Here is a 24,131-nt window from a genome sequence, read left to right on the forward strand (position 1 = left end):
TCCCTCTGTAATTCAGCCCTGTGTTCCTGTCGTGTTGCACTGGGTAGCTTTGGAATACCTGATGGAGCCTTGCAATACCTGTAGTGAGAGGCAGCCACAGCCTCTTTGGAGGTCAGTGCTGGGGGAATGAAAGACAAGGTTTGAAAGAGAATGTTTACTGATTGTAGGATGAAAAGTCTTCATTAAGGATGGTTAAACATTGAAACAAGGCCTCAAAAGGATATGAAGCCTCAGTCCTTGGAGGTTCTCAGCACCTAAAGAGGCTTCAAGTCAGGGCTGTCCCAGCTCTGAACAGGACTTTGGAGCAGATAAACTCCTGAAGTCCCTTGCACCATTAATGATTCTGTATTTTTTTTCCCCTCCCATTTCTCACCACCACAGCCTTACAGAAGCATTTTCTTGAAGAAACATTGTCTGCAGCAATGGAGCTGATGAGATTCTCCATTTCCCTGGGGCTTTCTACTCTGCTAGAATGTGAATGGGGTGAAGGAGAGCCTTTGCCATACCTTGAACAGGACTGCCCACATGGATTAAGCAAGGAGAATTACTGACCAAACAGGGAGAATTACTGACAAACCACAATTACTGACCAAACAGGGAGAATTGCTGTCTGTTCTCTCTACTGACAGCAGAGGGAGTGAATTCGAAGGAGAGTTGAGATCCAAATTCTAGGGAGAAGGGTCAAGACAGGGTCCTGGATACCAAGTTATCAGCCAGCAGGAGTAATAATTTTATTTCTTGGCAGGGACCCTGTTGGAGAGATGGAAATGGGACAGAAATTACCACTGCTGTCCTTTTCTTGACTTCTCCTTGCTGAGCTATATAGCAGAATCGGATGCCATAAATTGCAAATGTAAATAACTTCAAATGAACTCTTGAAGAAAAGGAGAAACCCAGTGCCACTTTATCATGCACTTTAATTGAAAACAAATGTATTTAGCCTCTTTGAAAGCCTGTAAAATCCTTGGAATATAAAAAACTGGAGTGCATGAAAAGATTTTTTTCTACATGAAAACCAGGTGATATTTCAGCATAAAATCAAAATAATGTTGTGATTTACTTTTTAAAAAGCAAGTTACATACTAGATATTATTAAAGCCTTGCTTAGCTTACAGTCCAATGCTGCAGACCTATTATTGATGTTGTGAATACTAATTGCTTCCACCACATTATCTTTGTTGTGAAGCTTCACCTCCTGATGAATGTAACCAGTCGCTGGATGCCAAATCAGCCCTGTCAAGTTCAAGTCAGGGGTCTGGCAGCAGCAGAACCTTTCCCTGGTGCTGGGGGATCTCTCTGAAGGGAGGTGCAGCACATCACTCACTCAGCACAAGGAGTATTTACCCAATTAGCTGCTTGAGCCTCGGTACACTAACCATTATTTGGAGTTTTGGTACCTGCCAAGGAGTACAGGACAAACAGCTTGTTCTGGATGTGTGTGTGTGTGTGTGTGTTTACACAGCAAGTTATGTGTCTAAGTGATTTACAGATTTTAATTAAAAGCCAAATTGTTTATTTCTGCTATTAGGAGATTTTTTGTCCTGATACACCTAAAGAAAAACATTCTCCTTGTTGGCCTCACATAACTGACCATCCAAAGTCCACTCCTGAAAGCTCAGTGTATGAGCTTTCTAAATGTATTTTTAGTTACATTTTCCCTGCAGTTTAAGAGGGACATTCCCGGTACTCTTGAAACACATAAACCAAACAATTAGTTTACAATAATCCTATCAAATCTGAATATTGATAGATTTTCTAAATTACCTAAGCACAATTTCTTTTTTCTTTTCCTTTTGTTTTTACTCAGGAAAAAAAAAAAAGGCAAGCATTTACTGAAGTATCTAGTGCTATTGGCAAAGAGACTTAAACCCATTTTAGTAGATGATTTCTTTTATAAATTTGTCTTTGGAAGAGATAATCTGGTAATACAACTCTTTTTATGGCTCCAAAATGCAATGCCTTATTTCATTCTTCAGCTATGTTGTCTGTATCAGACTTGAGTATGATATGACCAATAGTTTTTGAGTAATGAAAATTCTAATATTTGTGTTTAAAAGCTTCCCCCCCTCCATTACTTCAAGGTCTCCCTTTTCATCTTAATACTCTGCTTAACTGAGGTTCACCTGTCTTTTTTTTCTTGCAAGAAAACCTTTATTCATGGAGCTATGAAAAGCAATGTATACAAGGCGTGTAACAAGAAGATGAAATTAAACATGGAAGCCCCAGAAGCTGAGTTACATCAGCACAGGGCAGTCTGAAAGCTCCCTTGAATCCACCTAAAATGTTTTTTATATGGAAAACTCATTAAACTGGCATTTTTATGATTTGCAGTATTTCCTTCTTTTGGTCAAAGCAGAAATTCAGGACAAACTTAGGATGTTTTCATTTCCAGTAGCAGAAGACAGTGGGATACCTGGGAAAATTTAGATACAAATCTTTATCAGAACTTGTAAAATCATGCAGTACAGTTCTTGGATATGATGCTGAAACATTTATTTTCATGCTTAATTGAACAAAATAATGTTTTGCTGGCATTCTACAGTCCACAGTAAACTTCAATTATAATTGTTTTTATCCTTTGCTGTTCTGTAGTGTGATGTTGTGTGAAACAATTCCAGGCATATTAATACAGCAAATATTTCTTAGAAATTAGAAACTGTCTTCTCATACTGACATTTTCCTAATGTCACCTCTTAATCAGTGATTCAGAATGGTTATTTATGGTTGTGCAGAAAAAATGCACGAGCAGAAAATTTTCTTAGAGATATGTATATAGAAATACCCACCATTATTCCCAATCTAGGAGAGCTGTTAATGGCATTTTCTACTACAACTTTTTAAGAAGGACTGAAAGGTCACTGACAGTGTCTTTTATAAAAGTAATTTCTAATTTTTCTCACCTTGTAGTCAGTGTAGCAAAATGTTGATGACTAAACACTTTAATTATATTATTGCTATAGCCATTCCTATTTTAAAATGGAATTTAATTAAAAAATATTTTTGAGCTGTTGACATGTAGCCAAGGTTTAAGTGATCTAATTCTGTAGCAAAGGTTGCATTCAAATGTGAAATAATAATAATATCTGGTATGTAACATGCTTTTTAAAAAGTAAATCACATGTTGTAAATGTTGTAGTAAATTTTGCATTCAAAGCAAAAATAGTTCAAATGGGACTTTGGGCATGTTTAACCAACATTGTTTCAGACTTGGAGTAAAACTTTATATTGACTCAAAGACTATGGATTTGTTACAGTCTTTGCAGTTCACTGAACTTTTTTTTTTCTGTGCATAGATATTTCAAGTAAACTCTGTAGTTATAACAAGTGACACGTTATGGACCCTAACTCGTTGCACTGTGAAATATGCACAGAAAAAGGACAAATGAAGATATCAAGGGTCTGTTCCATTTCTCACTGAACTGTAAAATGCCACCCTTGTTGTACAGCAGATCACTGGTTCTGAGCAGGGCTCATTGACTGCTAAGTTGTGGATAGTGTTTCACTTTCTGCAACTGTTAATATCCTGGTTTATCCAGGCATAATGACCTCTCTATTTGTGACACATTGTTGAATTTTCTGGTTCTTTTAACTTATTCAAACCCTGATTTTTTTCCTCCTTCTTTTTCTCCATTCATTGGATGGCTGGAAGGATTCTGAATTGAGCTGCAGCACAGAGCTGCCTCGCTGTTGGTCACCCAATTGCAGCTGAAATACATGGTGGTGGCACATCTGTAAATGAATAAAAACTTTAAAATCTCCAGGAAAGGTGCTCTGCATCTAGACTAACCATTCTTTTATATAGGCTAATGCATGTGGTTTGGATAATATTGCTGTGTCTGCAGTGTAGTTTGATTTCATTAGTTCTGATATAGTAAATAATCCATACTACAACAATCTATATTATGTTATAGCTCACATTTGATATTTAAACTGACAGGAAGGAAATTCTGACTTTTTAACTCGTTACTATATTACAATGACATCTCAATACATCTCATCTTAATACATTTGATATTAAATATTTGAAATGTTGATAAAGATTTGCACTTTAAAAAACTTTGATACTTCAAACTATGCAAAGAAAAGAGGGATTATCTGCAGTGTACAGCATTTGCTTTGCAGACCTAAATCCAAACTTGACTTCTTCTGAGCTTATGAGGATTTGAAGTTAGAGGAAGTACAAAATTTTATCTCAGGTTTGGACCCATGCCTATATATTCTTCTGTTGGTTCCCCACCAAAAGAGCAGTGTTTATTTTGTTTTCATTTGTGCAGTATATTTATATTCTGCATAGCTCCAAGTTTGCTCTGGCCGTGTAGAGAGCAGGTTGCATTTTGGAGGGCTGCCTTAGCTGTCTCCAACAAGGAGTAGAGTGTGTTTGTGTACACCTGCAATCTGTCAGGTGGATAAATATTTTGTTCATCTTCGGCATTGTTGGTTTTTATGTGGTTTCTGTCTCTTTTATGTCTCTTTTATGTGTTTTTATGTGGTTTTTTTTGTGTTTTCTATGCCTCATTCCCTCCTTAAAATCTGTAAGTCTTGCCAAGCTTCACTGTCATAATAGAAGAAAATACTTGCAACTTTCAGAGAACTTTGAAACCAGGGCTCCATATAGTGAATAATAGGGAGGATCTAATGTTCAATACTGAAGGCTTTTCTCCTTGTATCAATCAATATTTTTGTCTCAAACATTGAAATGTTCTGACATTTTTGTTGGTGAATTGGAGCCTCTGTTATGTGATAAAAATATTTTTAAAAAAAGAATATATTTATAAACATATATTAATAATATATTAATAAATAAATTAATATATTCATATAAATATGTGCTGTCCTATCCTTCAGGAGCCTGAAAAAAAAAATCCACTTACTGTCTTTCTACGTGGCTCCTGTAAAAACACCTGCAAGTATTTACAGCATTCACTCAAACCAGGCCTAGACCATCCCAGGGGAGTCAAGGGGGAAGATCTGCTAATAAATTAGACCTTGTTCACCATGACATCATTTGCTGGGATGGATGTGTTCCCAGTGGCACAGCTCCAAGGGTCACTGTGCCTTTTATGCCTGGACTTGGCAGAAAAGAAATGGCAGCACGGGATAGGGTGAATGTTTTACTAGACCATTGGGCACATTGATTTTTATTTTCATGGATATGTAGATCAAACTGAAATAACCTAAAGGGGCTGATGTGATACTCTGGGACTGTTAGGCATGTCAAGATTTGTAGGAAGTCTGTGTCTTTCTGCTTCTTGGTACTCCCTGTAGAAAAATAGCATGGGGTGTCATTGAGATCTGTCACGGGTTGACACTTAGGGAGAAAAATAACCCCCACCTCTGTCAGCCATTCCCTAGATGTGTCCCAGCTGAATAAGATTGTGTTCTGGACCTAGTTTTGATTTATTTACATTTAAAGCAAGTGCTGTGCAAGTCAGACACTCATGATACTGGCTAGCTGATATATCCTTGAGCAACTGTCTGCATATTGGCATGTGAAGGATTCTTTCTTGCCTGATGTAGGACACTACTTGGGAAATGTGTTTTTGTAAACACCCTGGAACTACAGGGCAAGAACAGCTTCTATTTGAATGCTTGATAAAACTGCATTTATTTAAGAAACCTCTGTTCAACTGTCATGTTACAAAGAAGCTATTTATAGAGCCATAAGAGCATCAAAATTCACAGGGAACAAAGAAATCTGGAAAACTGAAATTATGAAAAAAAATCCCAGCATAAAACAAATCCTATTTGAAATTTGAACTTTTGAATTTGCTGGAGATTATTAAAGATTTTTTTTTTACATGAATATATTTTCACCCAAGGCTCAAAAAATTAGTTACATAGGTTATGTAAGTTGCAGAGAAATTAGGAATATAAACTGTATTTCAAACATCAGGATCATAAATATTGCTCTGTGTGTGCAGTGCCTTTTCATTTCTTGAAGCTGCTTTTCAGCTTCAGGTAAAGATAAAGTTATTTTTATATCATATCTTTGTATCATCTTTAAATTTAGCAGATATGTCTGTGGAAATTAAGGTTTGTGACTATCTGATTTTTTATTCAGCTGATACAGATAAAAATAATTTAAGATCTATTTCATTTTGCAGAGATTGTTGGACTGACAGGGAGATTTCAGTTTTGCCTCACTGTCAGGAATACCTACTTTGTGTATTCTTAGCATGTGTTCCCAACTTTCACACCTGGGATAAAAATCTCATTATTTTTGTCTATAAAGACTAGTCAAGGACAACTCATTCATTTTATATGGTTTGACTCATGAGCTGATTTTCATCTCTTCTTTAACCTATAAATAAATAAAATTTGGACTGATTTCAAGAACCTTACTAGAAAGTCTTTGCATTCCAATATGTTTGGCTTTAAAAGCTCTGTAATATTTTTTTGGTGAACCTTCAGAGATAGAGGCAATTCCGAGGTTGCAAATGAGGCTGAGATTATTATTCTGGGGAAACTTATTACTTTGTGATGTATTTACTGGGCATTTCATGAACACAGATGGTGAAATAAAATGCCACACATGTATATACACATGTGAATCTTTGGGTTTATCTATATATGTTGAGAAAATGAATGAGACTCCATGAGGGTGGTGAGCAGCCACCAGCTGCTCCCGAGGTTCCAATTCCAGGGCCACTTCAGTTCCATTTCATTATCAGTGATCCAAATGCAGGATTTGAATGCAGGTTTGCAGCTGATGCCAACTGAGATGTGCTGTTGACTCTTAAAGATGAGACATCTTGCAGAGGGATCCAGATAGAATGGGGAATTGGACAAATATCAATGGGACGGAGTTTAGCAAGTCCAAATGCTGGATTCTTGTCTTGGTTTAGGGCAAATTTCAGAGAAAGCCTCTAAAGGGGTTTCCTCTAGAAAGTGAATTCAAGTGGTCCCTTCCTTAATTGGTTCAGGGAAAAGATTTCTTTGGAGGAAAGCAGAAAAAAATTGTTTCTTTAATAGGTAAAGCATTTATTAGTACAAAAAATGGATGCTATTAAACAATAAAGTCTTTTGTCATTTTAAAAGAGATTATAAACTTGGAAAGTTCCCTTTGTGGGCTGTAGTTTAGTTGTTTTACTCTCTTATTAGTGCCTCCAGCGCTAGAAATATTGTGGTTTAGGCCTGGTCTAGTGGGCTCTAGGTGTGAGTTGGTGTTCTTCTGGGTATTTTACTCCAGAGCAGGTTTAAAGAAAAAGGAAAAAACACAGTCCAGGGAACTTCTCTACCTCAGCTAGCTAAAAACTAACTAAAAGCAAAGGAGAGCCCTGTCCTGCTGTCTGTCTGTCCATAGACAACACGGGAGCAGGAATGTGGAGGAGTGAGTGCAGTTTCTGAAAACAAACTCTGTCAGAATCCAGGGCATCCCTCTGGCTGCCCTGGCAGGTCTGGGACCCTGGCAGGGGTCAGGAACCCCCTGGACAGAGCCCCCAGAGACACTGGCTGTGATCTCTGGCCATGGAAAAGAGTTTTCAATCTTACAGGATTAATTACAAGCTCTGAGTGTTTGATATCAGTAATAATTAAGTGTGGCACGGGTGCAAAAGTCAAATTTTAGGATTCTAGATGAGGGGTTCAAAGGGGACAAGATGGAGGAAATTGGGTGTGCCTTGTCCTTTTTCTCCTTCTTCATGCCCTCCATGTCTCACTGTGGTGTTGGCATTTTTCTGTTGGTTCAGGCTGGGGACACACTGTCCAACGTAGGTGACAGATATTGGCACGTTATTGTAAATCCAGCCCAGGGAGTTTCTGGTATTTAATGTTTGTAACATCCCACTGAGGGCAGAGCCCCACACGCTGCCCTGCAGGACAGAGCTGGGCAGGGCAGCAGAACATGTGAGAGAGAAACAGAATAAACAACCTGGAAACCAGCACAGACCAGTTATGGCTTCTGCTTTGGCAGGGGGCTGAGAGACAGAGACTTTCTACAATCTGGGAATTATCAATACCTCAGATTCCAACAAAACTCCCTGCTTCTTTTTCCCCCCTCTTCACTTTCAGAGCCAATTTTAAATGTGCACAACTTATCTCTGGATCAAACAGATGAATGGGCATACAAGCATCATAAAGTCAGCCCAGCACAATTCTGCTTCTGAGCTGCAGTAACAGCGGGCACGGGTGTAAATTGGGAGAGGAGCGTGTGGGGAGCAGCCCTGCAGAAGGGACCTGGGGGTGCCTGCCAGCAGTGTGCCCTGGCAGCCTGCAGGGAAAACTCCATCCTGGGGGGCACCAAGCACAGCTCAGCCAGGCCAGCACAAGAGCTGATGGTTCTGCTGAGCCCAGCCTTGCTGGGGCCTCACCTCGAGTGCTGTGTGCAGCTCTGAGCCCCAGTTTGGCTGGGAAGGTCCTTGATGCATCCAGAGAAGAGCAACAAAGCTTGAGAAAGGGTTAGGAAGGGTGTGCTGTGAGGAGCCACTGAGGATTTTGGGCTTGTCTGGTTTGGGGAAATGTAGGCACTCAGTGAGTGGTGATGGGGAGTGGGGCTGGGGCTGATCCTCATCCCCAGTGGGTGCAGCTGTGCAGGACAGGTGAATAAAATTGCAGGTAAGGAGCCAGGGAGTGCCCAGGTGTGCTGGGCAACCACACAGGGCCCAGAGGCACACAGGGGCAGTGCATCAACAGGAGGGGATGAAAGGTTGAAAGGTTGGGCTGAAGGACAAGGGAGCAGAGCCTGCAGCCTCCTCAAGTGCTGTGGGGTTAATCTGTGTGGGCAGATGCCTGAAGCCTTCTGCTGAGGTAAGGTGTTACTGTGTCTGGGGAGTGCTTAAAGCTTTCTGAAATTTTGTGCTGGCTGTCTGGACTGTGGCACATGCTGTGACAGGGTAAAGGAGGCTGAGGTGACCTGGCTTTTCTCGAGTCTCCTGGGGAGGGTAAGGGGAGACAATGGAATCTCTCCTCCCTGGGATCCAGTGGGGAGCAGAAATGGTTCAGAGCTGTGCTGGGCTAAGCTCAGACTGGGTGTGAGCAGGCATTTCTTTATGGGGAGGTGGTCAAATGCTGGAGCTGCTTCCTAGAGAGGCACCTGATGCCCCAGGCCTGTCATGGTTTATCCTTGTCACCACTAGTAATGAAGGGATGGGACTGTTTTTGGGCTAAGAATGATTTATTGCTCAGATAAACACCAGTCTCAGAGGCTGTGAGATTTTAGAGGAGCAAGAACAGGGCCATAGCTCAGAGTAGTCACAAGTTCTTTGTTACAAGGCCATACAGAACTTTCTAACCCAATAGACAGCTGCCACAGGGTGTATTTTGCTTTTCTAACCTAGCACCTTTATTTAATTTTGCTGCACTGCAGATACTTTTATCCAATGGGCTTCTGTCTCACATGCACACAGATACTTCTATTATAATTTCTAAACTCTGAGTTTATTCCATGCAACCACACCCCTACATTATAAACCCTTTACCATCTTACCCATCCAGTTTCTCACTTACAAGTAAAGAAAGAGAAGTTTATTATTTTTCTGCTTTATGGCTGTGTATTGTATTTTTGCAGCAAGCTTCTTCCAATACTGCAGATCAAGCCCTCCTGTGTCTGTGGAAGTTTCTGTTTTTCTGAGTCCCACAATGGTTTAGAGGCATTTGGACAATGCCCTTCATCACATGCTTTAAGTTTTGGGCAGCCCAGGAGTGCTATGGGAGTTACATTGTAGGTCATTTCCAACAGAGAAATGGAAATGACTGGTCTGTTTTAGACAGAAAAAATATTTTCAGAAATCTGTTCTCTATTTTCCTAGTGAATGTGACTTGGGTTCAAACATTGTAAAAGAGAAATGAGAATGTAATAATTTTGAACCTGATTTAAGAAATCCAGTGTTGTCAGTATCATATAGAGCTGGAAAACTGTTCTGGTTGAGGTAGTTTTTCTGATTTAATTTGCACTATTATTAACATTAATTAACTTTCACTCCAAAAAGTTAAAGAAAAAGGAAAAAACACATTAAGGCATGGCTCATTTCCGAATTCTTTTATTCAACAGAATAAGCTGCAGAGGACTTAATTCTTCTCCACATCTTTATTTATTGCTTAAGATGCTTATTTAGCATGCTAGTTTCAGAAATCAAGTGTTCTTTCCTGGTGGAACCATGTTATTTGGAGAATAAATACTGTTTTATCTGTGAATTTATTTTTTGAGCTCTGTTAATGTGTGGGTTTTGGAAACAGCATAAGTATTACATTGTATTGGTATTTCCCAAGAAATAGATTTTTTTTTTTTTTTTTTTTTTCTCATTTGTTTTTGTGTTCTGTTTTTCAAAATGAAGCTTTCAATGAATGGCTGCTTTGGTGTTGTGATGTCACTGCATTGTTTGTTTATGTTATTTTTATAAATATTTTATATGTCTTGAGAAAATAGAAGTATACTGTGTTTTATTAAAACCCTTTTTAATTGAACAGAACCTGTTCACAGTTGTAATTGAGAGTTTTTGTCTTAATTTTGGTTTTAATGCTTTATTTCTCAAATTGCAGTGCTTTTCTTATTTTTCTTATTTCTATTATGTAGCAAAAATGAGCCTTATTCTTTAATCTGTGTAGCAAACTGCGATGACAGAACAGTCAGTGTTCAGAGTGAGGCCACTCTAAAAAAATCTAGAGTGATTGGCACCTAAAATGAGTTGTTTTCTTCTCTGCTTTTCTGTATCTTTGTTAACAAGAACTTAAAACTCATTTTGGGATCGAAATTAAGGGCTCTGTGCTCAATCTGGATATGTTATTAACACCTTCTTTTAGCAGTTAACAAGCACAAAATAAAAAGAACTCATTTATTGAACAAATATGGCCAAACTTTAGTAGATAGTGAAATGTTCTTTGATTAGGTTTGGTTGTCCTTACTCTTGCATAGCTGAAGAAAATAATCCTTTCACAGTAGATTTTTGATTAAAACAAAAATGTTTTCCTGGAAAAATAAATTGCTGAGAGGTTCCTCTCCAGTGTGTTTGGTCAGATTGAAGGTTTAAATGGCAGTGGAACTCCAACAATCTGAAGGAAGGGTGGCCATGTTCTCATTGTTTTAGCTGTTATCTGGAATTGTTCCAGAATGATCCAGATCCATAAATAAAAATTAATTTGACTGCTGCACAAATCTTTATTCCTCTATGCACCCTGGTTGTTATTTATACAGAAAATATTGTCATTTGCATATCATGAGGAGAGAGGTTTCTGAAGTTTCTGGGAGTCAATGGCTACAACACTGTTTGGTTCTTGCCTGTGTTTGTTTTTATCAGGAAAAAATGGTAGTGCTAACAGCAGATGTCTTTGGAAAATGGTGTGTTTCTCCACGTGTCTCACACTCATTTTATCTGGAGTGTCATGTTGTTTTAAGTTGCAGCATATGTAGGCCAACAAAAGCTGACATACAGGAAAGCAGCACAATGCAGGGTAATGATATGTGACACATCCAGACTGAGAAGGAAATTCACTTTCTTGGAGCTAATACCCACTGCTCACAGAGTTTGCCATGATCAAGCTCTCCCCTATGCAATCAGAAAATACCTATGTGGAAATGCTTATGTAAAAAACTGCTGGTTTGTTTTGAAAAAAGCCAGTAAAATCATCAAGAGTCTTTGAGATGTTGATCCATAATTCAATCCTGATATTTTTCTCTTATTCAAAAACTATTCTTATGTAGCAACAGCAAATTAATCTTGATATTTTCCCTTACATTTTAGTCAAAATATTAATATTTAATGTTATCCATATTTGTGAAAGGTCAAGTTATGTGCTCTTATTCAGGTAACTTAAACAAAATACAAGTAGATGAAAAATTTAAAACTCCAAATAAATGAAAGTATAAGTCAATTATTAGTCTGAAGATATACCATGATCTGAGTTTATTTACTCAATTAAAATGTGGATGGAACATTGAAGCAGGAGATAAATGTTTTGGAATATATTGTGTATTATATATTTGGAATATATAGCTTATACAAGCTGATAAACAGCAGGATAGTCACTGTTATTGATTGGTGAAGAACTTTTTTCCTTAAGGAATAAAAGCCCCCCGCTGTTTATTGTATTCCTCCTACTGAAGGGGTTTATTTTAAAGTAGAATATAAGTGATCCTAAATTGAAAATAGCTTCACTCATGTGAAAAATCTGAGAGAAGGCTCAAGAAAAAGTCATGTAACTGAAGCTGTTGGAATTCTTCAGTACAAATCAACATCAAAACAACTAAATGTTTTAATATTACTGAGTATTCTTAAGATGCAAGGAAAAGAAATCTTCTCAGGACTCAAAGTTTTGGTATTTTGCTTTCCACTTGAGCTTAGAAGGATCACCCAATGTCTGGGTTGTCCATTCAGAACTGGCTTTGGGATGTAATGCCCAAGTGTTTAACTGCTGTAGTATTCCCTGCCTTGTAAATGAAATTACTTGTGTTTATTCACTAATGAATGATGGAACAGAAAAATATGGCTTTTCTTGTACTTGTTGTACATTTCATTCTTTGGCCACAAGGTTTTAAGGGATCATTGATTTCAATTTGCTAAAGTGTTACCTGTCATTTTCATAGTTTCTGGTCTTGGTCTAATTTAGTCTACCTAATATCTACGTATTTTCTGTAAAAAATAGTGTAGGTGCTCACAGAACCTTAAACTAAAATTTCCATCATAAATAAAAAATATTTCCTGCTAGTAGAGTTCTGCCCATTTCATCATGAGGACAGTGGGATTGAATTGAAGTAGCTTGAATTGAAGCAGCACCTGAGAAAATTAGAAGAATAAAGAAATAACATTGAACACTTGTCCGTAGTGCAAAATCTGGATTCTACAAGGTTAAGTAGATGCTTCAAATTCAAAATATCATAATTTGTGATTGTCTGTCTTTTTTTATTTGGGACATTTTGCCACATAAGCAAGGACCACAAGAGCATTAATGAGGCAAATTGACTTGACTGAGGAACTAAACCAGTAAAATTTACTCAGATTTCAAAACCGTCAGGAAGGCTTTTTCTGTGCGTGATTTGTCTTGATTTCAGACTATTATGAATATTCTGAAATAATATATTTCATATAGATATTTCTGAATACATAAAGTCTTTTAATGTACTACAAGGAAACGTACCAAAATGTCACCTATAAATAATATTACCAAAAAAATATTACCAAATAATAAATTACCAAAATATCATTGCCAAAAGACAGGGTTAAAAAATTTTATTTCTTTGTACTTAGAAGAATTTTCATTTTGAGAGCTGTTTGCCTTTATTCTTAAAACGGTATATATAGTATTCAAATATTTTTAGTTTATTTTAATTTTAGTGCATATAAAAAGGTCATTGTTTAACCCTGACTTTGAAAACTTTGTGGAACACAAAGTCCTGTGACATTGGTACACCAGCAGCCACTTTCCCCACTGTTCCCTGGTGTTCAGACTGCTGTGATTCTGCTGATGTAGCTGATGTTTTTCCTTCGTTATTCCTCTGCCTTTGTCCTTTCCTCCAGGCTTACCCTGAGTTTGTCCTGACCTACCTAGAGGAGCTAAATGAAAGAGAGGAGGTGACCCAGACAGAAAACCACATTCACCATGGGGCCTGGGCTGCAGCCCATCAGGAGATAGACAGCAGCTCAGCAGAAGAGGTCACAGCATTAAGCCAGAGGCAGGTCAGAGACAGTCCTTTCAAAAACCCAGTTTGGAAAGAGAAATATCAGTGTGGAAGCTTATTTCCTGTAAAAAAAACCCTATTTGATGTCTTAATTTAATAAGGTTTTTATATATCAGGCAAATAATAGCTATATGTGGAATTATAGAGGAATAAAAAGCTACATATATTTGTCTCAGAGTTTATTCTTATAGCCTATGTAAGACAACTTTTTGAAGTTTACTATTTTCTATGAGAAAAAAACTAATAAAGAGAAACAAACAAACAACACAACAACAAAAAAAAAAAACAACCACCAAACCACCACATCTCTAGATTTGTGCTTCTTGATGCATCTTGACATAGCTATTTGTATTTCTGACATTTCCTGCTAATCAACAGCCTAGCTTGAAAAAGTAGACACACATTATTTTAATTAGCAACGTATAAATTGCATGGTTGTACTTCCATCTCTTAGGTCCTGCAAAAAAAAAAAAAAAAAATGTCAGCAACCCCAATCAGAAACAACTTTCAGGACCTTTGGACGCCCATTTAATGCCTGCAGATCCCCTGGGGGAGACTGCACAGCTGACAGTGGCACTGGTGAGGAAACTGGAAGAGAAACATCCTAAGGCCCCAGCTCAAAGGTAAGCCACTGACAGAACTGATATTTATTGTTCAATGACATTAGATGTTTTCCTTCAGTTTCATGTAAGATTGATTTCCTGGATATTATTGAAATATCTCAGAAACCCTCTGGCTGATAAGCAAACGGGGATTTTGACCAAAATTAATGAAAAGGGGTGACATTTATGTGCTTATTCTCCTTTTTTTTTTTTTATTTTTTATTTTGAAGACTGATGTGGATGATGTTTGGTAGCAATTGCAAGTTTACTTCTAATTTTTTTTATCTACAAACCTCACATGGTGCAAATGATAAAAATAAATAGGACTTGTGTCATCATTGTGACATATTTTGTGGCACAAGACTTAAATTTAGATGGTAAAGGTTTGTTAGAAACCTGAAAGTCATGCTGAGCCAAAACACTAAGTGACAGTTACTTTCCATGTAGGACTGGATTTTAATTTCAATAAAAGATAAAGAGTAGTGTTCTTAATTGCTTCTACTGACAGAAAGCAGAAGACTTTGTCTTGCTTTAGATAATTGGAACTGTCTTTTACAAATGGAATTTGGCTAGTTATTTTTGAGGTTTTGGGTATTTTTAGAGCAAAACACAATAAAATGGAGCTCCAATTCAGATCACAAGACATCACTTGCTATCAGGAATGAAGTTGAATTTATGAAGTTGTTGTTACTACTGGCAGTAAGTTAATGGCAGTAATTTGAGATGATTCTGTGACTCTTCCCTTGGAATAATTCTCCTTAGAGAACCCATAGATTGGCTCCTCTAGTCTTCCTTCAAGGACTATGGTTTCATGTATTTCCTTTATAATATTAGTTTATAGGTATTGTTTTGTTGTTGTTGTTGGGTTTTTTTGGGTTTTTTTATCTATTATGTTTTTTAAAGTCCTCTTTCAAGGACTTCAATTCCAGGTATTCCTTTATCATATTATTTTACAAATATTAAGACTTCTGGTGTCTGAAATGTTTTTCAAAATATGCCTGAAGGCTGTGCCATGACTGAGGTGTTTGAAAGTGTTTGCTGTCAGAAGCTTTTGGGGAGCTGCATAGGTAGAGGTAGCTCACCTGTATTTTGGGTAGTTTTATTTTTATTTGATGAATCAAATAATTCTGAAGCTTTGTCAAAAATAAATTATTAAACTGCTGGTGAATAATCTTTTTTGTTTAAAATGTAAACTCTATTTGCTAATGCTATACTGACTCTTTCAAAAGATGCCATATGCAAAGTAATATAAAGACTTAACCACCATCATTTGCTCCTCTGTGCTTTGAGTATGGATTTTTGTGCTTTAAATATGTATTGTGATATCAAGGTCACTATTTAACTTCATTTAAGTACAATGGAATAAAGGAATTTTCAAGTAAATATCTATTCTTTTAGGTTCAGATAACAGGATATCAATATTAAGGAAAAAATCTCTTCTTGCAGAACAAACATTTTTGATTTAGAAAGCTCTCTGCAGTCAAGATCTTCCAAAAGGAGACTTCTGCAGCCTGGAGCATTTCCTTGAACTTAAATTAGTTGTAGGAAAATGCATTTTAATACCAAAATAACATTATTTTGCTGTCAGAAATACCAATTATAACTAATTCAAAACTTCTGCAGTTCCCACTGTTAGGGAGGTACTAAGTGATTTGAATTCTCTTTACTGCAATTTTCCACTAGACACTCGTAAGTACTGATGTATTCTGTTAAACAGCTGCCACATCCCACTCTGTAGTTTGCAGAATCCTTTCAGAGACTGAAAGGTGATGAAAGATTAGGAGACAGGGTTTTATCTCCTGTGATTTGAAAAGCTGCTCAATTACCAAATAGCAAAACTTTCTGCCTTCCTTCACAAAGTAACATGAAAAAGTGCCATGAGCACAAATGAGGTTTGAACTGTGTGTTAGAGGAAAAGGTGTCTGTGTTGTAGAACTGTTTTAGTTGGTCCAGCTACAGGAGGTGATGAAGATTATGATCCCTGTTCCTCCAAACCTCACCTGGTTCTTGTGAAAAGATTCTGCTTAACAGCCCTGCTCAGCAGGTTTGTTGATTTTTTTTTTGTGAAACTGCTTTGCTGAGAGGGAGGGAAGGAGACTCAGCTCCCCAGACACAGGTGTGCAGAGGAATTTGGAGGTCTTTTATGCTATCACCAGGCATCCAGCTGCTTTGGAGTGCTGCAAGTCTTCTGCCAGCACTGGGATGGATTTGTGGGAACTGTGCAGATCCTTGGGGTGACAGTGACTATCCCAAATACCAGCCAGTGTTTCCCTTTAAGCCATTGAGTCCTGCCCTAAAGATTTTGTTTTCCAGCCTAGTGTCATAGCAATATACATTTCAGAGATTTAATTCTTAGAGTTTGCTTCCTGAGGAACAGCCCCCTTTCACAGTGAGCCACAACAGCCAAAAAACCCCTTACTCTATAAGATGGGATGGGGAGGATGCTATAATAGGGTTTAGTTTCAAAGAATATAATTAATTAGATTGCAAGGCTGTCTGTTTGCGTAGTTTTCATACTTTCAGAGTTTTTTCCTTATTTATTTTTGCTGGTGGAAGGCTGCACTCAGTCCCCTTCTTACCTGCACATTGTTCAGCAAGCTGCACACTTTTCTCTGATATGTGTTAAGGTAATAATGAAATGAAGTTGTTGTTTTGGGGTTTTTTTGTTGTTGTTGTTTTTTGGGGGTTTTTTTGTCTCTTATTTTAGTGGTCTTAGCAAGTCCTTAGTATCTTTGCAGACATCTTACTAGTGTTCTTTCCAGTGTTGTTTACTTAATGCATCTCACACTTGTGAAGTTTTGCATGATACATGATGCCTGTAAGATAGAAAAACATGGGCTTCATCTCTGATTTACCAGGCTGAACCCCTGAGTTTCCATGTGAAAGATGGAAAACTTGTCCATTCCAACAAATACCGTGGAGGAAAAAGTGACAAGTCCCAGACAGACTTTGTAGACATGGAGGATCCAAGCTGCTGGGAAGAACTGGCTTTTAGGGTAAGTTTAGGTAGAGCATTGAGCTGCGACTGTGATTTATGCACAAAAACTAATGACTTAACTAAGTAACTGATGGCCACTGGGTTCCTTGCCGTCCTTATTCTCACTGTTTGTATGTGGAAAATGGCTAATCCATTGCCATTCAAAAGTAGTTTGTTTTTTTTTTTTTTAATTATATATTATTGTCTTTGCTGGTTTAAGATAATAATTAATGCTTTAGGTGTTGTGGAAATGTAACCCCTGTAACTTCTGGCAGTGTTTTAAGTTCCTTCTCTCATTGTTGGGCTTTTACATGTTGAGCCCAACTAGGAGAGTAAGAAAGTGCCCTTGTATCAGCTGCAACAGATTTGTGCTGTCCTAGCAGTACACTGAATGTGAGAATTGTCCCTTTGAAGGGTGCTGGTCACCTTTCTGAAGTTAATCACCTGTTTCTATGCAGCTTTAGTTTCAGGCCTTGTTGGATCCCTTTGTTTCTGTAAGTAAGCTTGGTTTCACAAGCTTCTGGGTACTTGGTCTCTAACCTAGACCTGCTTTTAGGTGTGTTCTGGGTTGGGTACAAGCACTCTTGGATCCGAGTCAGAATCTTTATGACCTTGTCACATTTACTACCTAGGCAGATCCATCTGGGACACTTGGTTTCATTTTAACTGTCCTGAATCACTTGGGCAATTTCAGTGGTTATATTTTTGTAAGAATTGCTAGTGTAGGGAAAATGACTAAGGAATAGCCCCAAGGAAATGGAAACCTTCTCCCACTTCCATTGTTACAGCTAAGCAAATGCTTGACCTTGATTCTTGATACTCTGTTCACTCATTTTAAACTCCATGTGGGCAAAACAGAGGAAAAAGTCATGATCTATGTCTGTATTGTAAATTGGTTGCTCCATGAAGACAGATAAGAACGCATTAGAAGCACTAATTTATTACTGGAGTCTTTTAAAAATCTATTTATACACATTTACTAAAAAAAAAAAAAAAACCCAAAAAACCAAAAAAACCCGCAAAAACATGCTTTAGACCTTATTTTCTGCATTTTAGAAGTCTACTTTCGTTTTAAGTAACCCTTCAGATTTCTATTTGAGTAAAGCATCTTTTCACTGAGTTGCAATGATATTTCATGATGTGTCTGCCATGTGAGCGTTCTAAAGGTTAAAACTTCGAATTGGTGACAAATTAGCTTTCATTATCTGCTTTAGTCACATCTTGACAAAATTATTCTAATAGCTGTATCTGCTACAGATCCAAATCCAGTTCCCTGTTTCCCACAGAGAGGAAATCTGAGATCGGAGCTGTCCATCTGAAAAGGCAGGTGTATTGAGCAGCCCACTCCCATGTGCAGGGAGCATTCCCAGCTATTTGTTGACATCAGTGTGCTGATTTGAGCAGCTTACCTTTATTCCAGAGCTGGGGGGTGTGGGGAAGTCAGGAGCCGCCGCCAAAGCACGGTGACCCAGCTTGTCACCCAGTGACCTGTGAGAAGGAAATAATGAACTGTGAGTAGCTGTCACCCTAACTGCTTCTGACAGTTTGGCTGTGGGCACATCTGTGTTGCTTGCCTGGAAAGGCCTTTGTTGTTTTCCCACTAGTGACTTTGCAGAGCGCTGTGGGCTTTGCTGGCTGCCCTGCTCCTGCACCTCCCCTCCTCTTTCTGTAGTAACAGCAGCTGCCGCTGAGAGAGCTGACATTTCTTTTAATGGTTTGCTTGGCATTTGTATCATTGAAGAAAGCAAATGAAAATACAGCGGTCGGTTATTGAAAATGTTTCGATATTTTCAAATTTTTCATTTACGGTCGGTAAATGAAAATACTCAGTAAATCCACCTAAGACCTGTTACTACTGTTCACACAATCATTCTGTCTCACCTGCATAACTTGCAGCACTGTTCAATGTCTGTTGATACCCCCCCATGCCAATGGTTTGCTAAGCTACTTTGAGTGAAACATTGAGTTTTGTGCTAAAAACACTTTAAACAATCCAGTAAGCAATGAAACTAGATGGCTTTTCATGGCTAAATGAGATATTTAAGGCTAAATGATATTTATGTTGATATTTTCTGTTACTTATTATGTATATAAAGAAAATATATAATTTTTTTTTTAAAATGGCTAAGTTATATATTATAAAATAAACACAACCTTGCCCATTTATTCACTGTTAAAGGTAGCAATTACTATTGCAGGCTGACCAAAAGCTGCATGTCTTACCTGGTACAGCAATGCTAAATCTTGGGTAACTCTGCTCACATTATGAGCATTTCAGCTGGGATTCTGTTAAATAAATGCTCTCATAATGGGGTTCTTAGCTGATTTTGAATGGTGATTAAGAACAATCTGAAATCCTGACTTTTGAAAAATTAATTACTAAATAATTGTTTAAAAAATGTGATGATGTTAGAAAAAAATGGAAGTATTTTGCATGGTTGCTGTACCTTATTGCTTTTCAGTTGTAATATGCTTGGCGTAGGTTCGTACAAAATACTTTGCAGGAGTTGAATATTCAAGACTGCACTCGCTAGGCTGAAAGACCATCGTGCTGGAACTGAACTCTCTTTAGTATTAATTGCATTACTGCTGCAGCCTTGGGGAAGTTTAGGTTGTCTTTTTTTTGTATTTAGACATTTTTTCTTATTCTCTTCAGCCGATTCATGCCCCAAGTTCAAACTGTCCTTGATAGTGTTCACACGCAAGGAAAATGAAACTTATATTTCACCTCAGAGGTCAGAGATTTCTGAATTGGTTCCTTTGAGGGCTGTAGAAATTAGTGCAACCTGCTCTAGAATACAGTCTCTGCCTAATTCTGAGGGGATGGAGCCTTTGGATACACACCAAAATGGGTCCTGCTGCTCCATTTTTGCATTTTTGCTTCTCACCAGTGCGATCCTGTGCCCTTTCCTACTTAGAAGTGCAGCTGGGAGAATTAAGTTGGTATTGCCACTTCTATGCTGATAAATTACCTGAAGCTGGACATTTCCAGCAGTATGGATACCTTCATGACTGAGAGAGATCACAATTTAAATAATGTTTGGCATAACCAGAAAACCTCACTGCCTCACAGGAAGTGTTGCCACCTCTCTTTGTGGTTGAAAACAAACCACAAAGGGCTGAATTTTGCGTTTGTGGGCTTTGGTACCAAAAGAAGGTAGAGTTCTGGCTTCCAGTGTAGTTGACAGCAGAACTCCTGTTGTCCACAGTGGCAGCAGGATTTCTCTGTGCAGCAAAGCGTGGGGTGCACAGGAGTGTGCAAACACAGCTCAGCTCTCTAATCCATCACACACAGCTCAGGCAATGAGCTGCAGGTTCCTCCCAGCTTCTGGAATTCCTCTGGAATGTGGGAGACAATTCCTCAGTCCCCCAGCTCTACATGAAGCTGTTGAGCTCTACAAACATTTGTGGGAGGAAGGTGAAGGTTTTTGGCAAAATCTGAAAGGATACAACATTATTTCTGGTGTAGACAAGTGAGAACTCTGGCACGAAAGCTTTTTTTCAATCTTGGTGAAATTTGTTATTTCTCTTAAGAGGGGTTGATGCCACAGGTGGTGGTTGAAGCCATGGAATTGTAGAGGAGCTTTGAACTTGAACATCAGGTCTTTGAACTTGCTTATTGTTTGCAGAGGAATAGCCCTGCTAGCATATACATTTACATTACATCTATTAGCATATCTACATTACAAATGCTAGCATTTAAGACAGTTAAAGGCATTATTTTTTGTACTAGACTACTGTTCAAAAAATAATGGTGTAATAATACTGAAGAGTTGCAGAGATGGTGGGCCTCAAATTTTACACATTTTGACAGTTTTATTTGGCAACCCTATCCCTTCTTTATCAGAGATTTTTTAATATTCACTTGAGTTGCGGGTCTGATGGGCTTGTGGAAACAAAAACATATCAATTTCAATAGGATTTCTTTGTATGAATTAAGATTGTTATTTAAGGTGGTGCATTTGAAGAAAAGACACAGCTTTTATTTGCCGGTTGGACACTCACTCGTATAAACTTTGTTTTTTGCTGTCATTGTCATAATAAACAATCACAGTTAACCACCAGTTTAAAAATATCAGCTGTTGTAAAAGTGTAAAGCAGTCTTAAATTCCCAAGAAAGTGCAAATACTGCCTCTTTGATCTGTCAGTTTTGAAGGATAAAGAGATACTGAAAATTTCAATTAAAAATTTAGGAGAAGACATTTTTTCACAATTGGGCACATTTCTACATTATTCACAAATTATTTTTTTCATGTAAAATGCTAACTTAAAACATTTCCCATATTAAAAAAATTATGACTATATAATCTGAGGAACTGTAAGTTTTCACAAGGTGAAATGTCTTTCAATGATAACTTTTTATATTTTTACAGGATGCATTTCATCCATAGAAAAGTATATAAATAAAAAACATGAACTAAATATGACTTGAATAAGCAGCAGTCCAATTTTTAAACCTCCAAATATTTTTTGACCTTCAAACACTTTTTCATCATAGTTCTGTACAAAGTCCAATCATGTTCACCAGTACTAGTTCATAGGTAATTTCCTTAAATAGTATTAAATATTCTGCTTTTCTTTCAAATTAGCATCAAATAGGCAAATTCCTTTTAGGTAAATTGTGTCTAGGTAAATTGAAAACTTAGAGCTGTCTTCATCCAGGTTCATCTATTTATCAAGTATCAAATATGGAATTGTATCCCCTCAGCTCGTGCCGGTCAAGTGCCAGGATTGCATTATAAAAAAATATATATTTATTGTATTAATAATAACTATATTAATAATTATGCATGATACAATTATATTTATAATTATATTATTAAATAAATATTGAGTTGTATCCCCTCAGCTTGTGCCAGTCAGGTGCCAGGATTGGGACATTCTGGGGTTTGTGATACTTCATTACCCACAAAGGAAAATACCAAATTATTTACTTGCATTTAAAGGAACCCTTTTCACATTAAAAAAAAACCCTCTAAAAAACCACAAAGATATAGAGAGGACATGGAAAATACTGAATGGGTTTCATTATGAAGAAGGATGAGATTGACAGAATACAAAATAATAGTAAACAAATTTGAGTAGTGCACAAATGCTCTCCTGAGGATTTTTTTGCAAATTTGTTTGTTTGTGAGCTGGTTTTTGGATTAGTGTAGTGTGGGGTGTTTGGCTTTGTATTTTTTTCCAAAATAACATCTTGTTTCTGGGTTGATGAAGTTGAGAATTTATCCTCAGTTACAGGGAAGAGTAGTTATTAGCTTGAACAATAGTTATAGCACCCCTTTGTCTTGCTGAAAATGTGTGTGTCTGGGAGTGACAGTGAAACTCTGAGGGAACTGGCCTGAATTTCTTTTGAGGTAAAGCTTTTAAATGTAACAGATGGGGTGGGGTTGGCTTTGGATTTTTGGTGGGTGTTTTCTTTCTTGGGTATATGTGGAAACTCTGAGCCTGAAAGTGCAAAAAGGTTAGAAAATGTGTCAGTGACTGAAATGGAGAGAATCTGGTAGGTTTATAATCCAGTATGTGACAAAAGAATTTTATAGAGAGGCTTTGTGCCAGCAATCCTCATGTCAGTACAAAGTCTTGGGATATTAAAATTGAGAAATGCTGTTTTACTCAGTTACTACATTGAGCATAGCCCCCACGAACACCCTGACAAGGATAAAACTGACAAATGCACAGCCAATCTTCCCACTCCCAAAGACAAGAAAATTAGTTCTGTGCTGCTGGAGCACAACTCGAGGCTTCTGCAGCAATAACAGAGATTAATTTGTAATTGTGTAATTTGTAATTGCCCCCTGCTCCTCCAGCCATCTGTAGATGATGGGAAAGGGTGGGAATGGCAAGAAGCAGGGAGGGAACCCAAAGGCAGGGTGAGATTTCCCTCCTTGTCATGCATGGTCTGTGCTTCACATGCTGAAAATGACAGGAATCAGGTGTAACAGTCACATGACAAATTTTTTTAAAGCACAGGATTGTTTTCTACAGCATCTTCTGCATTTCCCAATTTTTAAAGGACTGAAGGAGTGAGACTTTTATCACTTCCCTTGGGGGTGGCTTTTCTGCAGTATAATAGTTGTCTTCTCTCTTAGGAGTATTTTTTCTGACATTCAGCCAAAAAATCTTGTCTGCTCAATTTGCTCCCATCACTCCCTTTGTGCCACATAGGTTTGCACCTTTGCAATGTTTTTGATAGGAATTTATCCCATTCAATGCAATGGTGGAGCTTAGTTCAGTTATAAGGTGGTTACTTTGCAAACCTGTTTAATGAGGAATGCCTCTGTCTAAATTACTTGCACTACCTTGGCTCACCTCATTTCCAGGGGAATCTTGTGTTTCTTTCCAAGGGTGTTCACCAGGAAAAGGTTTGTATTCTGAAATACCTAAAGTGTAATAATGTAATAATACTGTAATGCAATTAATACTCTATTAATAAATAAATAATGCTCTAGAATTATTGATCCTCTAAAATTATTGATGCTCTAAAAGTGTGTAATACTCTAACCCCTTTTTTTTTTTTTTTTTTTCATTCTAACTCACATGCCTTTTCTATTACACTTTAAGTTTGTTCGAGAGGCAGTTCTGGTATTGAAGAGATGTAACAGAAAGTGTTTTTTTTTTGTTAAGTTTATCTAGGTCTCCAAACACACTTGGATCATGTAGGATCCAAAATTCAGTAGTCTGAATTGGGGTCAAGACTCCTATGAGCAGCTTTAATGAGTTTTCCATAGGACCATATGGGACCTTAAACATTTGTATGATACTCGAAGTGAATGGTCAGTGGTAAAGACTAGTAAATAATTGTACAACCTCTAAATAAAAACAGTGCAGGTGTTTTTGTTTATTGGCCTGGGCCAGTATTTTATTGTTTTAAAGCCATTCAATAACATCTTTAGATGAACTGGATTTTTTATTCTGTTAATACAAACTCTGGCCTTAGCAT

At 37.6% G+C, this 24,131-nt stretch overlaps 1 long non-coding RNA gene across 1 annotated transcript in view; it reads left to right on the forward strand.

The window, feature by feature from the left end:
• The window catches only part of LOC116183689 (uncharacterized), a 30,629-nt gene extending 16,541 nt beyond the window's left edge, over positions 1 to 14,088 (forward strand). Inside the window, exons 2-3 of the long non-coding RNA XR_004148357.2 lie at positions 13,449 to 13,607; positions 14,064 to 14,088. This is a non-coding gene — a long non-coding RNA (uncharacterized LOC116183689). The remainder of the gene's footprint in view (positions 1 to 13,448; positions 13,608 to 14,063) is intronic.
• The last annotated feature ends 10,043 nt before the right edge of the window (positions 14,089 to 24,131 follow it).

Source organism: Lonchura striata, chromosome 6, assembly GCF_046129695.1.
Source record: "Lonchura striata isolate bLonStr1 chromosome 6, bLonStr1.mat, whole genome shotgun sequence".
NCBI classification, from domain to species: domain Eukaryota; kingdom Metazoa; phylum Chordata; class Aves; order Passeriformes; family Estrildidae; genus Lonchura; species Lonchura striata.